The following is a 17,592-nucleotide window of genomic DNA, read 5'->3' as shown; positions in this document are numbered from 1 at the left end:
GTCGTGATTGGCCGAGTGGGCTGTCAGTCAGAATAATTCTCTCTTTTTTCCCCTTCTCAGCAGGTGGGCTTTGCTTCATCTGAGAGACCAAAAAGAGCAATTTTCTTCCGCTTCCAGAGGTCTCTTGATCTTTTTCTTTGCACGCTGTTTGCTTGGATGGATGTCAAAGCTTTCTTAGCCTTTGCTCACCTTTACCTGTCAGTTCAGGTAAATATCACACCCCAGTTGTAATCCGCATGTTATTTTAATATGTTATTTGTATCTACTATTACATTAATATTAGTATACACACACAATTACACACTTATACATTTGTATGCATATATATATATATGTATATAATTGATACATATTATATCAATATTATATTATAATACAATATATTATATTATCGATACATATTATATTAATATTAATTACTATGTACCAATTACTACTAATACACACACACAATTGCACACATATACATTTATATGCATATATATATAAAATCAATACATATTATATTATATTATATTATAATACAATATATTATATTATATATTATAATTAATATTAATTAATATGTACTAATTACTACTAATACACACAATTGTACAGTACACATATACATTTATATGCATATATATATTATTGATACACATTATTATATTATATTAATAACTAGTACATTATATATGTTATACACATTCTATTATACACTTACACACACATAGTTGCACACACACATATGTATATGTATATATATATAACTTATAGACATTATCATATTATCATATTATATTAATTTTATTATAGTATTATATTAATATTATATTACAGTAATACGATATATAATTATAATTAAATTATATATAATACAAAGTGGGCGGAGCCTACCCTTCTGACTGGCAGCCAGGGGGAGAACGGCTCTTCCTCGTCCTCTATAATTTGGACTTTATTTAGGGTTTTTTTTGTTTGAAAGGCATATTTTGGATGACTATGTCTTTTGTGGCCAAATTTGGTGTGATTGGGTCCAGTGGTTTTGTTGTTTACTCCATAGTAAAACGAACATTATACTTTTATATATATATAGATATTATTTTTGTTATTATTTTCTATGATTCATACTTGCAGTATATGTCGTTATATGACACGCGCACACCTATCTATCTATTATTAGTAGTTAATAGTCTCGTGTCCTCCAATTTGGGTCCATTGAAGCCAGGCTGTGACGCCTTTCCGCTCGGCTCCCCATAAGGATCCATTATTCTTGCTCCCGGAATCGGACGCTGTGCCCGTTAATTAGGAAGCCAGCCGCTGCTTTGGACCTTTCAATTAGCATCCGGCGCCTTTAGATGAATATTTCACAAAGGCTTCCTTTCCGGCGATGGGAGGACCAAGGACGCAGCTGTTCACATCCTAGATGAGAGAGATAATATTGATAATAATAATAGGCTGGGTGGCCATCTGTCGGGAGGGCTTTGATGGTGTCTTTGATGGAATGGAGTCAGGCTTGATGACCCTTGGGGGTCCCTTCCAACTCAATGATTTTTTGATTCTGATATTATTATTATTATTAAAATTATTGTTTTTTATTTATTATTAATAAGCTGTCAGGAGGGCTTTGATGGCATCTTCCTACCTGGCAGAGTGGGGTCAGGCTGGATGGCCCTTGGGGATCCCTTCCAATTAGAGGATTTTATGATTTTATGATTCTATTATTATTATTAGTAGTAGTAGATGGATGGCCATCTGTTGGGAGGTCTTTGAAGGCGTCTTTGTGACGGAATGGGGTCAGGCTGGATGATCCTTGGGGTCCCTTCCAATTCAATGATTTTTATTCTGTTATTTTTTCTATTATTATTATTATTATTATTATTTATTTTAATATTATTTTTATTTATTTTTATTTATTATTAATAAGCTGGGTTGCCTTCTGTCGGGAGGGATTTGATGGCGTCTTCATGACGGAATGGAGTCAGGCTGGATGCCCTTTGGAGGTCCCTTCCAACTCAAAGATTGTATGATAATAATAGTAGTAATAATAATAATAATAATAATAATAATAATAATAATAATAATAATAGGCTGGATGGCCATCTGTTGGGAGGGCTTTGATGGCATCTTCATGACAGAATGGGGTCAGGCTGGACGGCCTTTGGGGGTCCTTTCCAACTCAATGATTCTATGATATAAATAATAATAATAATAATAATAATAATAATAACAACAATAATAATAATTATAGGCTGGATGGCCATCTGTTGGGAGGGCTTTGATTGTGTCATCATGACCGAATGGGGTCAGGCTGGATGGCCTTTGGGGGTCCCTTCCAACTCAAAGATTCTAGGATATCAATAGTAGTAGTAGTAGTAGTAGTAGTAATAATAATAATAATAATAATAATAATAATAATAATAGGCTGGATGGCCATCTGTTGGGAGGGCTTTGATGGTGTCTTCGTGACGGAATGGGGTCAGGCTGGATGGTCTCTGGGGGTCCCTTTCAACTCAAAGATTCTATGATATCAATAATAATAATAATAATAATAATAATAATAATAATAATAATAATAATAATAATACATCACACAGTCCTAGACGCTTGGGAAGTGTTCGACTTGTGATTTTGTGATACGAAATCCAGCATATCTATCTTGTTTGCTGTGTCATAATAAAATAATAATAATAATAATAATAATAATAATAATAATATTACTATTATTCATACAATGTAATTGTGTCAATAATAATAATAATAATAATAATAATAATAATAATTATTATTATTATTATTATTATGCTTTTCATTATTGCCAAGATCCCTCTGTCAACAATCTTACAAAAAACAAATCTCGGCTATCAAACATCTAAGAAATCTCACAAAATTTCGCATCTGATGTACATGGATGACCTGAAGCTGTATGGGAAAACGGAAACTGAAATCCAGTCTCTGACCAACACTGTCCGAATTTTTAGCACTGATATCAGCATGGAGTTTGGTTTGGACAAATGTTCGACAGTGGCATTGAAGAAGGGAAAAATCATTGAAAGTGAGGGCATAAATATGCCTAATGGCCAAACAATAAAGTGTCACCAGCCAGAGGCCTATAAATATCTGGGCATACTACAGCTGGACAACATCAAGCATGAACATGTGAAGACTGTGGTCAGCAAAGAATACACACAAAGGGTCAGAAAAATTCTCAAAAGCAAGCTCAATGGAGGCAACACCATCAAGGCCATAAACACCTGGGCCATACCTGTCATAAGATATACTGCTGGCATCATAAACTGGACACAGATGGAACTGGACAATTTGGACAGAAAAACAAGAAAACTCATGACCATTCATCATTCACTGCACCCTCGCAGTGATGTTGACCGGCTATATCTGCCTAGAAGATCAGGGGGCAGAGGACTCTTACAAGTCAAACAAGCAGTCAAAGAAGAAGAACATGCCCTGGCAGAATATGGAAAGCAAAGTGAAGAACCTGCTTTGATTGAAGTCAAAAATCAGAAACTCCTCAAAGCACAGCAGACAAAGAATCATAGAATCATAGAATCATAGAATAGTAGAGTTGGAAGAGACCTCAAGGGCCATCTAGTCCAACCCCCCGCTAAGAAGCAGGAAATCGCATTCAAAGCACCCCCGACAGATGGCCATCCAGCCTCTGCTTAAAAGCCTCCAAAGAAGGAGCCTCCACCACGGCCCGGGGGAGAGAGTTCCACTGCCGAACAGCCCTCACAGTGAGGAAGTTCTTCCTGATGTTCAGGTGGAATCTCCTTTCCTGTAGTTTGAAGCCATTGTTCCCTTGTGTCCTAGTCTGCAGGGCAGCAGAAAATAAGCTTGCTCCCTCCTCCCTATGACTTCCCCTCACATATTTGTACATGGCTATCATGTCTCCTCTCAGCCTTCTCTTCTGCAGGCTAAACATGCCCAGCTCTTTAAGCCTCTCCTCATAGGGCTTGTTCTCCAGACCCTTAATCATTTTAGTTGCCCTCCTCTGGACGCTTTCCAGCTTGTCAGCATCTCCAGTACAAGACTGCACAATCAGTACAAGAAGACTGCACTACAAACTAGAGCTGACAGCTGGCACAACAAAACAATGCATGGAAAGTTCCTTGACAAAATTGAAGGAAAAGCTGATAAGGAGAAGACCTGGCTCTGGCTCACGAATGGGACCCTGAAGAAGGAGACAGAAGGCCTGATCCTTGCAGCCCAGGAGCAAGACATCAGGACAAAGGCCATTCAGACCAAGATCGAAAAATCAGCTGATGACCCAAAATGCAGACTGTGCAAGGAAACCGACGAAACCATAGATCATATCCTCAGCTGCTGTAAGAAAATCGCACAGACAGACTACAAACAGACAGACTACAACTACGTGGCCCAAATGATTCATTGGAACTTATGCCTCAAGTACCACCTCCCAGCAGAAAAGAACTGGTGGGATCACAAACCTGCAAAAGTCTTGGAAAATGAACATGCAAAGATACTGTGGGACTTCCGAATCCAGAGTGACAAAGTTCTGGAACACAACACACCAGACATCACAGTTGTGGAAAGGAAAAAGGTTTGGATCATTGATGTTGCCATCCCAGGTGACAGTCGCATTGACAAAAAACAACAGGAAAAACTCAGCCGCTCTCAGGACCTCAAGATTGAACTGCAAATACTCTGGCAGAAACCAGTGCAGGTGGTCCCAGTGGTGATGGGCACACTGGGTGCCGTGCCAAAAGATCTCAGCCGGCATTTGGAAACAATAGACATTGACAAAATTACGATCTGCCAGCTGCAAAAGGCCACCCGACTGGGATCTGCACGCATCATCTGAAAATACATCACACAGTCCTAGACACTTGGGAAGTGTTCAACTTGTGGTTTTGTGATATGAAATCCAGCATATCTATCTTGTTTGCTGTGTCATAATAAAATAATAATAATAATAATAATAATAATAATAATAATAATAATAATAATAATAATAATAATAATAGGCTGGATGGCCATTTGTCGGGAGGGCTTTGATGGCATCTTCGTGACGGAATGGGGTCAGGCTGGATGACCCTTGGGGGTCCCTTCCAACTCAAAGATTGTATGATATCAATACTAATAATAATAATAATAATAATAATAATAATAATATAACAACAACAACAACAACAACAACAACAGGCTGGATGGCCATCTGTTGGGAGGGCTTTGATGGTGTCTTTGTGACGGAATAGGGTCAGGCTGGATGGCCTCTGGGGGTCCCTTCCAACTCAAAGATTGTATGATGATGATGATGATGATGAATATTCGTAATAACAGTCTGCCTGGCTTCCATGCCTCTTCCCCTTTGCCCGGCTGAGGCCACATCAAAGGCCGAGTGACGCCATGCGTTGGGTCCTGGGCCCGGGCACAGCCATGGCATTCCTGGCCTGGCCGGGGTCAGCGACAAGGGTCAGCGCTCAGCATCATGCCCCGGTCATCCTTCGCCCACCTGCAGGCACAGCCGGCCACTTCAAAGGGGCCCCCAAAGGCCATCTAGCCCAACCCCCTTCTACCTGCCAGCCAAGACAGTAGAATTACTGTAATATTATAATTATTATTTGTTATCATCTAAGATTATTATTCTCCTGCAGTCGGGAACCCCAAAGGCCATCCACTCCAGCCCCATTCACTACACAGGAGGGCACCACCCGACCCCTCCCGACAGATGCCCATCCAGCCCCTGCTTCATGATAACAATAATAATAATAGAAAAAGAATTACTATTATATTATTATCCATTTATTATCACTTATTGTTGTTGCTGTTATTGTTATTATTATCATAGTTGGAAGGGACCCCTAAAGGCCATCCAGTCCAGCCCCCTTCTATCTGCCAGGCAGCAAGATAGGATTATTATTATATTATTATACTCATAGTTGGAAGGGACGTAAACATATCCTTCGGTGCTTAAAACCTCAGGTCGGAGGTCGTTCCGGACTCTCAGCTTCGGACGCAGTGCCCGTTCCGGTGCGTCAGGCCCGTTTTCACACTTTGCTGGATCCCAGCAGGAAAGGCTGGACCGGTTCCATTCTCTGTGTCTAGAGAAAGAAAGGCACGGAAAAAGGATGGACTAGATGACCTTTAGGGTCCTATATGTACACACACAGAGTATAGAGAGAGGAAGTCGTTTCCGAGTCTATTTCTTGGCGAGAGAAAGGCATGGCAAGGCGATGGACTAGATGACCTTTAGGGTTCCCCATTCAGATCTTTTGTGGGCCTGATTTAGGCTATTGATTCGAAAGGGCTTCGAACCACATTGAGTCATATTTTAGAAACTAGATAGTTTATTCCATGTCAGTGAAATGGGGATTCTGTCTTGGATTTTTTAAAATTATTATTGCAGTATTATTATTGTTTTATTATTAATAATAGTATTATTATTATTAATTATATTATATTATATGGTCCTGATCTGTCATTGGTGGGAGTCGCAGTGGTCTGTGGGAGCCCAAGCAGTATTATTATTCTATTATTAATTATATTATATTATATATATATTATATATATTATATGACTAGCTTGGGGACCCGTCGGTGAAGGTACTGTGAATAATGTAGTCCATCCTGCTCCAAACCACACAAAGAACATAAAGTGGGTCATGTGGGCTCTGTGTGCCAAGTCTGGTCCTGATCCGTCATTGGTGGGGGTCACAGTGGTCTGTGGGAGCCCAAGCGGTATTATTATTTTATTATTAATTATATATATAAAAGAGTGATGGCATCACGGCAATTCACAAAACAACAAAAGTACAGGCCCCCCAACCTCAAAATTTGACAACACAACCCATCATCCACGCCTCAAGGTTGATACAACAAAAAGAAAAGAAAAATAAAGTCCTAATTAGAGGGAGAGCAATAATTTTTTTTATCCAATTGCTGCCAGTTTAGAGGGCTAATCTCTGCCCACTTGGTTGCCTAGCAACCAAGGCACAGCCAGGGTTCAGTTCGGGGACAGGCAGAGTTAGGCCTCACTTAGGCTTCTTCCACAGATTATCTAATTTGCACTGGATTATATGGCAGTGTAGACTCAAGGCCCTTCAACACAGCTATATAACCCATTTATAATCTTAGATTATCTGCTTGGCACTGGATTATCTTGACTCCACACTGCCATATAATCCACTTCAGTGTGCATTTTATACAGCTGTGAAGAAGGGGCCTCAGATAATTCAGTTCTGAGCAGATAATATAAGATTAGAAATAGTAGAGACAGTAGAGTCTCACTTATCCAACGTAAACAGGCCGGCAGGATAAGTGAATATGTTGGATAATAAGAAGGGATTCAGGAAAAGCCAATTAAACATCAAATTAGGTAATCGTTGTACAAATTAAGCACCAAAACATCGTATTATACAACAAATTTGACAGAAAAAGTAGTTCCATGCGCAGTAATGCTATGTAGTATTTACAGTAGAGTCTCACTTATCCAACACTCGCTTATCCAACGTTTTGGATTATCCAACGCATTTTTGTGGTCAATGCTTTCAATATATCGTGATATTTTGGTGCTAAATTCATAAATACAGTAATTACTATATAGCATTACTGTGTACTGAACTACTTTTTCTGACAAATTTGTTGTCTAACATGATGTTTTGGTGCTTAATTTGTAAAATCATAACTTAATTTGATGTTTAATAGGGTTATCCTTAATTCCTCATTATCCAACATATTCGCTTATCCAACATTCTGCTGGCCCGTTTATGTTGGATAAGTGAGACTCTACTGTACTGTATTTACAAATTTACCACTAAAATATCACAATGAATTTAAAACACTGACTACAAAAGCATTGATTATGAAAAGGCAGACTGCGTTGGATAATCCAGAACATTGTATAAGCGAATGTTGGATAAGTGAGATTCTTCTTTAATATGAAATAATTACTGGGATAGAATAATGCAGAACAATATAATCTCTAAAACCAGGACAGTAAATAAACAGGGGAATTCCAGACAGGAAACAATCGGGGCCAGCTAACACCTCCCAACAAAGTATTCCCATCATCTGGCAAGTCTGGCAAATCCTGTTTTCTTAGGGCCACAGACAGTAGAAGCACATAAAATATCGCAAACAACATCACTCTAAAAACAAGGGTATTCCAGACAGGAAACAATCAGGGCCAGCTAACACCTCCCAACAAAGTATTCCCATCATCAAAGTCTGGAAAATCCTGTTTTCTCAGGGCCACAGACAGTAGAAGCACATAAAATATCGTAAACAACACCACTCTGAAAACAAGGGAATTCCAGACAGGAAACAATCAGGGCCAGCTAACACCTCCCTACAAAAAATTCACTCAGGGAGGAAACAGCCAGGCTTTAAAGCTGCAAGGCCGTTACATCCTAATCATTTTTCCTAATTGCAGCATTCATACTTGCCTCCAACAAACAAACAAAACCAATCAGAAATATTGTATATTCACAACCTTTAGGAAATAATATCCCCTGATGGCGCAGTGTGTTAAAGCACTGAGCTGCTGAACTTCTGGACCGAAAGGCCACAGGTTTGAATTGGGGGAGCGGAGAGAGCCCCCACTGTTAGCTCCAGCTTCTGCCAACCCAGAAGTTCGAAAACATGCAAATGTGAGTGCATCAATAGGTACTGCTCCGGCGGGAAGGTAACGCCGCTCCATGTAGTCATCCCACATGACCTTGGAGGAGTCTACGGACAACGCCAGCTCTTCGGCTTAGAAATGGAGATGAGCACCAACCTCCAGAGTCAGACACGACTGGACTTAATGTCTGGGGAAAACCTTTACCCTTGACCTTAACTACCACCAATTCCTCAATACTTTATTTCCCATAACACCATACTTCGCCACAGCAACGCGTGGCCAGGCACAGCTAGTATTATATATATTATATAACCAGCTTGGGGACCCAGCGGTGAAGGTACTGTAAATCTCATCATCCATGGCCCAAACTCTCCCAAACCGCTCCAGGATGTAGAGTGGGTCATGGGGCCTCTGTGTACCAAGTTTGGTACTGATTCATCATTGGTAGGAGTCACAGTGCTCTAATGAAGCCAGTGAAGGTATTTCAAGTCCCATCATCCATGGTCCATCCCCCTCCAAACAGCACCCAGGTGTAGAGTAGGACATGGGGGCTCTATGTGCGAAGTTTGGTCTTGTTCAGGCATTGGTGGGGGTCGCAGTGTTCTCAGAAAGTGAGTGAAGGTATTGCAATTCCCATCGTCCGTATTCCAAACTTCACCAGGGTATACAGTGGGACATGGGTGCTCTGTGTTCCAAGTTTGGTCTTGAGGAGTCATTTGTGGCAGTTGCAGTGGTCTCAGGAAGTAAGTGAAGGTACTGTAAGTCCCATTATCCTTGGTATGTCCTCCCTCAAACTGTACCAGGACGTAAATGGGGTCATGGGGGGTATGTGTGCCAAGTTTGGTCCTGATCCATCATGAGTTAGAGTAACAGTGGTCTGTCAGATTCATAGTGTTTGAAAAAGAACTGCAAATCCCTTAATCCTTGGTGCATCCTCCCCCAAAGTGGTGCAGCATGTAAAGCATGCCATTTGGGATATATGTGCCAAGTTTGGTCCAATTCTGTCATTCCTGGTAGTCGCAGTATTCTCAGGAAGAGAGTGAAGGTACTGCAAATCCCATCATCCGTGGTCCATTTCCCCCCAATCTGCACCAGGACATAAAGGGGGTCATGAGGGTTCTGTCTGCCAAGTTTGGTCCTGATCCGTCATTGGTGGAGGTCACAGTGGTCTGTGGGAGTCGAAGCATTTTAAAGTACTGCAAATCCCATCATCTGTGGTCCATCCTCCCCCAAACAGCATCAGGCCATAAAGTGGGTCATGGGGGTTGAGTGTACTAAGTTTAGTCCAGGTTCGTCCTTCCTGGTGGCCACAGTGGCCTGTGGAAATGGGGGTCGCAGTGGCCTGTGGGAGCCCAAGCAGTTGAAAGTTCTGCAGAGCCCATCATCCGTGGTTTGTCCTCCCCACACTTCACCAGAAATGAACTATATGACCTTTAGGGTTCCCCTTTCTCTTCCTGTGTATATGTTCAGGTCTTTTGTGGGTCTGATTTCCCCCGCAATGAAATGAGTGATCCCTGTCGGAAGCGTGTGCCCTGATATTTTCCCCGCTCTCGGAAACCCTAACATTTGCAAAGGGTTTTGCAAATACCAAATACCATTTGCAAATACCAAAGCCCTTTTGGAGAGACCCCATTGAACCCAGGCCTAGAAATAGACGATGAGACGAGGCCGTTGATTCCAAAGGGCTTCGAACCCCATTGAGCGGCCTACGCTGGGTCGTATCTTAGACACTGGATGGTTTATTCCATGTCAGTGAAATGAGGATTCTGCCTTGGGTTTATGATTATTGTTATTGCGGTATTATTATTCTATTATTATTAATAGTAATAGTATTATTATTTATTATGTTTTTATGTGTGTATATATCTATATATATAAAAGGGTAATGAAATTTCAGCCTAGGACAAAACAACAAAACTACACATCCCAGAAACACTAAACTTGGCAGCACAACCGCTCATCCATGCCTCTACGTTCATACAACAAAAAGAAAAGAAAAATAAAGTCCTAATTAGAGGGAGAGGAATAATTGTTTTTATCCTATTGCTGCCAGTTAGAAGGCTAAGCTCCGTCAGGGGAAAACCTTGACCCTTTACCTTAACTACCACCAATTCCACAATACTTTGTTTCCCATACCACCAGACTTCGCCACAGTAACATGTGGCCGGGCACAGCTAGTGTGTGTGTATATATATACATTAAGTTCACTCGTGTCTGACTTTGGTGGTTGGTGGTCATCTCCATTTCTAAGCTGAAGAGCTGGCATTGTCTGTAGACTCCTCCAAGGTCACGTGGCCAGCATGACTGCATGGAGCGCCGTTACCTTCCCACTGGAGCAGTACCTATTCATGTACTTTCATTTGCATGTTTTTGAAATTTAGGGTTGGCAGAAGCTGCCTAAGTGAGGCCTAACTGCCTGTTCCCTGGGCTAAGTGGGTTGCTAGGAGACCAAGTGGGTGGAGCTTAGCCTGGCAGCAATTGGATAAAAACAATTATTTCTCTTCCTCTAATTAGGACTTTATTTTTCTTTTCTTTTTGTTGTATCAACCTGGAGGCATGGATGATGGGTTGTGTTTTCAAATTTTGAGGTTGGGGGGCCTTTAGTTTTGTTGTTTTGTCGGTCGCCGGGATTCCATCACTCTTTTATATATATATAGATAGATAGATAGATAGATAGATAGATAGATAGATAGATATTGGACTTTATACTTCTAGGGTTTATTTGATTGAAAGACAGAGACTGGACAATTATGTCTTTTGTGGCTAAATTTGGTGTGATTGGGTTCAGTGGTTTTGTTGTTTACTCCATGGGAAAAACGCACATTACATTTTTATATATATATAGATAGATGGAAGGGACCCTAAGGGCCATCCAGTCCAGCCGTTGACCATGCCTTTCCTCAACAAACAGGCCCAAGAAATTCTTACTGTCTACCTGGGTCCCTAAAGGCCATCTAGTCCAGCCCCATGCCCTGCTTCTTTCGTCCTAGATGCCTAGGGCGGGAGGCTTTCCCCTCTGGAGAGCGAGAGCCATGTGTGTCTATTTGCAGAAGGTGTCGCCTTGATTTCCCCTCCGGAGGGGCTAAAATTAGCGGAGGGAGAGACACCTCCGAGGCGCCTGGGGTTTCGGGAAGGGGACCCTTGAGCGGGGAATGTTCTGCGGGGCCAACCAGGAGCCGGATGCGCTCACCGCCGGCCAATGGGGCCAGGAATGCGGGCCCAGGGCCGGGCACGGCGGTGTCGGGGTGCCAGGCTCGAGGTGACCTCTCCGTTCCGCCCGATAAAGGGCTTCGGAGGCGAGGAACAGCACGTGTGTTGACAGTAGTTTGGGCTGTTTTGGCGCTGAGGTCATGGCCGTGGATAATGGAGATCCAGTAGGCCTACAGGCAATGGGTCCTCGCTATCCACTGAAGAAGCCCAAGTGGACAAAAGGGCAAACACACTGAATATGGATGGATGTACATGTATATGGAGTATGTGTGTATGTGTGTGTATTTATGTATATGCGTGTATATATATGCATATAGAGTATTAGTATGTGTGTATATGTGTATGTATATGCATGTGTATATGTATATAGAATATATTAGTATGTCTGCATATGTGTGTACATATGTATATGTATATAGAATATAATATATTAGTGTGTGTATATGTGCATATATGTATGTACATGTATATGTGTGTATAAGTGTGTATATGTGTGTATATGTGTATATTTATACAGAGTATAATATTACAGTAGAGTCTCACTTATCCAAGCCTTGCTTATTCAAGCCTCTGGATAATCCAACGCATTTTTGTAGTCAATGTTTTCAATATATCACGATATTTTGGTGCTAAATTCGTACCGTGTTTCCCCGAAAATAAGACAGTGTCTTATATTAATTTTTGCTCCCAAAGATGTGCTAGGTCTTATTTTCAGGGGATGTCTTATTTTTCCATGAAGAAGAATTCATATTTATTGCTGAACAAAAAAATGAACATTTATTATATGCTCTACAGTAGTTGTCATCACAAACCAGCATAACCAAACAAACTGTGAATCCTTTCAAGAATTTCTTGTTACTACCATTATTTCCATGTACAACACTCTATGGTACATACATTTACCAAACCTGCATGCTCTGGTGTTGTGTTTGGCGGGCATGCTTCCAAACACAAACGGTGCTAGGTCTTACTTTCAGGGGAGGCCTTATATTTAGCAATTCAGCAAAACCTCTACTAGGTCTTATTTTCTGGGGATGTCTTATTTTAGGGGAAACAGGGTATATACAGTAATTACTACATAGCATTACTGTGTATTGAACTACTTTTTCTGTCAAATTTGTTGTATAACATGATGTTTTGGTGCTTAAGTTGTAAAATCATAACCTAATTTGATATTTAATAGGCTTTTCCTTAATCCCCCTCCTTATTATCCAAGATATTCACTTATCCAAGCTTCTGCCGGCCCGTTTAGCTTGGATAAGTGAGACACTACTGTAGTATGTATGTATGTACATGTATGTGTGTATGTATGTATTTGTATATAGAGTATACTATTAGTATGAGTGTGTATATCTGTGTATGTATATGGAGTATAATATTAGTATGTGTATATATGTATGTATAGGCATGTGTACATATGTATTTGTATGTATACATGCATACATGTATGTATATATGTATACATGTATATACAGTAGAGTCTCACTTATCCAACATAAACGGGCCGGCAGAACGTTGGATAAACAGATATGTTGGATAATAAGGAGAGATTAAGAAAAAGCCTATTAAACAATAAATTAGGTTGTGATTTTACAAATTAAGCACCAAACATCATGTCACACAACAAATTTGACAGAAAAAGTAGTTCAATACGCAATAATGCTATGTAGTAATTACTCTATTTACGAATTTAGCACCAAAATATCATATATTGAAAACGTTGACTACAAATATGGCTTGGATAATCCAGAGGCTTGGATAAGCAAGTGTTGGATAAGTGAGACTCTACTGTATAGAGTATTAGTATGTGTGTATGTACATGTATGTGTGCATATATGTATATGTATAGAGTATATTAGTGTGTACATGTGTGTATGTATGTACATATATATGTGTTTGTATATGTATATAGATATAGAGATACAAACACATATATATGTACATACATACACACATGTACACACTGGAGTCCACTGGGATGTATATAGATATAGAGTATAATAATATTAGTATGTGTGTATATGTGTGTATGTATGTACATGTATGTGTGTATATATGTATATAGAGTATAACAGCATGTGTGTATAAGTGTGTGTATGTACATGTATGTGTGCATAGATGTATATGTATAGAGTATATTAGTGTGTACATGTGTGTATGTGTATATGTGTTTATATAGGTATATAGATATAGCGTATGATAATACTAGTATGTGTGTATGTACATTTATGTGTGTATATATGTATATAGAATATATCAGTATGTGTGTATAAGGGCGTGTATGTACATGTCTGTGTGTGTGTATATATATAGAGTATAATAATATTAGCACCGGTATGTGTATATATGTGTGTGTATATGTATATGTATGTATGTGCATGGAGTATATTAGTTATAGAGTATACTAGTACTGTATGTGTATATGGATGTGTGTGTGCATATGTATGTGTCTGTATATGTAACTGTGTGCATGTGTGTATGTACGGTATATGTGTATATATATGTATGTGTTTTATATATATATAGAGAGAGAATTAATATGTGTAGATGTATGGATGTGGGTATGTATATGTATGTATGTGTGCATGTATATGTATGTGCATGAATGTGTGTGTATGTATGTGTATCAGTGTGTATATATGTATATGTGTATGTATAGCTATGTATGTGTATATGTATGTGTGAATGTATATATATTTATGTAGAGTATATTAGTATTATGTATGCGTATGTATATGTATGTATATGCATGTGTATATATGTATATGCGCATGTGTGTGCATGTATATGTGTGTGTATATGTGTGTATGCATATTTGGAGTCCACTGGGATAAATTGTAGGAGTGATGCAGATATTTGATTAGTATTTGTGTATAAATATGTTTGTGTATACATGTGTGTGCATGTATGTGTGTGTATATGCATATCTGGAGTCGACTGACACCGATATTTGATCTGGATCTGGATCTAGATCCCTTGTTAAGAGGTAGTTTATTTTCCCTTGCGTTGTAATGTGGGTTGTATGCTGTATGTGTATGTGTCAAGCGTGTTTGTCAAGTGTTTTGATACATCCGATGAGCTAATTTAAAAAAACGTACTTTACTATGTATGTATTATGTGTGTGTATGTATCCACTGTGATGGATAGCAGACACACATCCACCTCCACTGAGGGGATAGCAGATACACATCCATATATAGAGATATATACTAGCTGTGCCCCTTCTACACAGCTGGATAAAATGCACACTGAAGTGGATTATATGGCAGTGTGGAGTCAAGATAATCCAGTTCAAAGCAGATAATATAAGATTATAAATGGGTTATATAATTGTGTGGAAGGGCCTTGAGTCTACACTGCCATATAATCCAGTTAAAATCAGATAGTCTGTATTTTATAGACAGTGTGGAAGAGGCCTAAGTGAGGCCTAACTCTGCCTGTCCCCTGGGTTGCTAGGAGACCAAGTGGGCAGAGCTAAGCCTTGTAACTGGCAGCAATTGGATAAAAATAATTATTCCTCTCCCTCTAATTAGGACTTTGTTTTTCTTTTCTTTTTGTTGTATGAACGCAGAGGCATGGATGAGGAGTTCTGCTGCCAAGTTTAGTGTTTTTGGGATGTGTAGTTTTGTTGTTTTGTCCTAGGCGGAAATTTCATTACCCTTATGGCACCTCACATCTTGGGCATGCATATCAGCGTTGTGCCGTTTGTCCTTCCAAGTTCGGACTCAAATCCCAGAGCGGACCTGCCATCCTTCGAGGACTTTTCCGGGAAACCAAGGCTCCTTTTGGTGCGGCCGTTGAAGTGCGGACGCCGCTGCCTTATCAGGGCTGGCTTGGCCGTGTCCTGTCCGCACGGCCTCCTTATCACTCCTTCCCGAAGTGTGAGGCTCACTAACGTGTCTGCGCTGACAGCAGCCATTAACATACCTCGGGTCTGCGGCACGTCCAGCCAAGGCCGTTCCCGGAGATCACATACATATCTGTCCAATACCAAAGCCATTCCGTATATCGGCATATTGAGAACGTAAACTCGAGAGGGGGAGTGTGTCCCTGTGACACCAGGACTTGGACGCGCAGTTTTGCAGTGGCTCCGGTCCTTCCTGGAAAGTGTTGTTGGGAGACACCTGCTCGGTCCCATAGCCGTTGTCTTGGGGAGTCCCACAGGGCTCAGTATTGTCCCCCATATTGTTTAACATCTCCATAAAGCCACTGGGAGTTTATGGTGTATCTCCTATCCACCTGAGTGGAAGTGGTTGTGTGTGTGCTGTCCACCTCAGTGGAAGTGGATGTGTATCTGCTTTCCGCCTTAGCGGAGGTGGCTGTGTGTCTGCTATCCCCTCAGTGGAAGTGGATGTGTATCTGCTTTCCGCCTTAGTGGAGGTGGATGTGTGTCTCCTATCCATCTCAGTGGAGTTTGATGTGTGTCTGCTATCCCCTCAGTGGAAGTGGATGTGTATCTGTTGTCCACCTCAGTGGATGTGTATCTGCTTTCCGCCTTAGTGGAGGTGGATGAGTGTCTCCTATCCATCTCAATGGAGTTGGATGTGTGTCTGCTATCCCCTCAGTGGAAGTGGATGTGTATCTGTTGTCCACCTCAGTGGAAGTGGATGTGTATCTGCTTTCCGCCTTAGTGGAGGTGGATGAGTGTCTCCTATCCATCTCAATGGAGTTGGATGTGTGTCTACTAGCCCCTCAGTGGAAGTGGATGTGCATCTGTTGTCCACCTCAGTGGAAGTGGATGTGTATCTGCTTTCCGCCTTAGTGGAGGTGGATGTGTGTCTCCTATCCATCTCAATGGAGTTGGATGTGTGTCTGCTATCCCCTCAGTGGAAGTGGATGTGCATCTGCTGTCCACCTCAGTGGAAGTGGATGTGTATCTGCTTTCCGCCTTAGTGGAGGTGGATGTGTGTCTCCTATCCATCTCAATGGAGGTGGATGTGTGTCTGCTATCCCCTCAGTGGAAGTGGATGTGTATCTGCTTTCTGCCTTAGTGGAGGTGGATGTGTGTCTGCTATCCCCTCAGTGGAATTGGATGTGTATCTGCTGTCCACCTCAGTGGAAGTGGATGTGTATCTGCTTTCCGCCTTAGTGGAGGTGGATGTGTGTCTCCTATCCATCTCAATGGAGGTGGATGTGTGTCTGCTATCCCCTCAGTGGAAGTGGATGTGTATCTGCTGTCCGCCTTAGTGGAGGTGGATGTATGTCTCCTATCCATCTCAGTGGAGGTGGATGTGTGTCTGCTATCCCCTCAGTGGAAGTGGATGTGTATTTGCTGTCCACCTCAGTGGAAGTGGATGTGTATCTGCTTTCTGCCTTAGTGGAGGTGGATGTGTGTCTGCTATCCCCTCAGTGGAAGTGGATGTGTATCTGCTGTCCGCCTTAGTGGAGGTGGATGTGTGTCTCCTATCCATCTCAGTGGAGTTGGATGTGTGTCTGCTATCCCCTCAGTCGAAGTGGATGTGTATCTGCTGTCCACCTCAGTGGAAGTGGATGTGTATCTGCTTTCCGCCTTAGTGGAGGTGGATGTGTGTCTCCTATCCATCTCAATGGAGGTGAATGTGTGTCTGCTATCCCCTCAGTGGAAGTGGATGTGTATCTGCTGGCCACCTCAGTGGAAGTGGATTTGTATCTGCTTTCTGCCTTAGTGGAGGTGGATGTGTGTCTCCTATCCATCTCAATGGAGTTGGATGTGTGTCTGCTATCCCCTCAGTGGATCTGGATGTGTATCTGCTGTCCACCTCAGTGGAAGTGGATGTGTATCTGCTTTCCGCCTTAGTGGAGGTAGATGTGTGTCTGCTATCCACC

The 17,592-nt window shown here is 41.2% G+C and overlaps 1 protein-coding gene across 2 annotated transcripts in view; it reads left to right on the top strand.

Annotated features, from left to right (window-relative positions):
- Positions 1-17,592, top strand: part of LOC134294898 (uncharacterized) — a 38,327-nt gene that overhangs the window by 14,461 nt on the left and 6,274 nt on the right. For both annotated transcript variants that reach the window (XM_062966722.1, XM_062966721.1), the window contains exon 2: positions 61-207. The gene's annotated coding sequence lies outside the window, so the exon portion shown is untranslated. The remainder of the gene's footprint in view (positions 1-60; positions 208-17,592) is intronic.

Source organism: Anolis carolinensis, unplaced genomic scaffold (genome assembly GCF_035594765.1).
Source record: "Anolis carolinensis isolate JA03-04 unplaced genomic scaffold, rAnoCar3.1.pri scaffold_28, whole genome shotgun sequence".
Taxonomy (NCBI): Eukaryota; Metazoa; Chordata; class Lepidosauria; order Squamata; family Dactyloidae; genus Anolis; species Anolis carolinensis.
The sequence above is the reverse complement of the archived record's forward strand: the minus strand, read 5'-3'. Positions and strand labels throughout refer to the sequence as shown.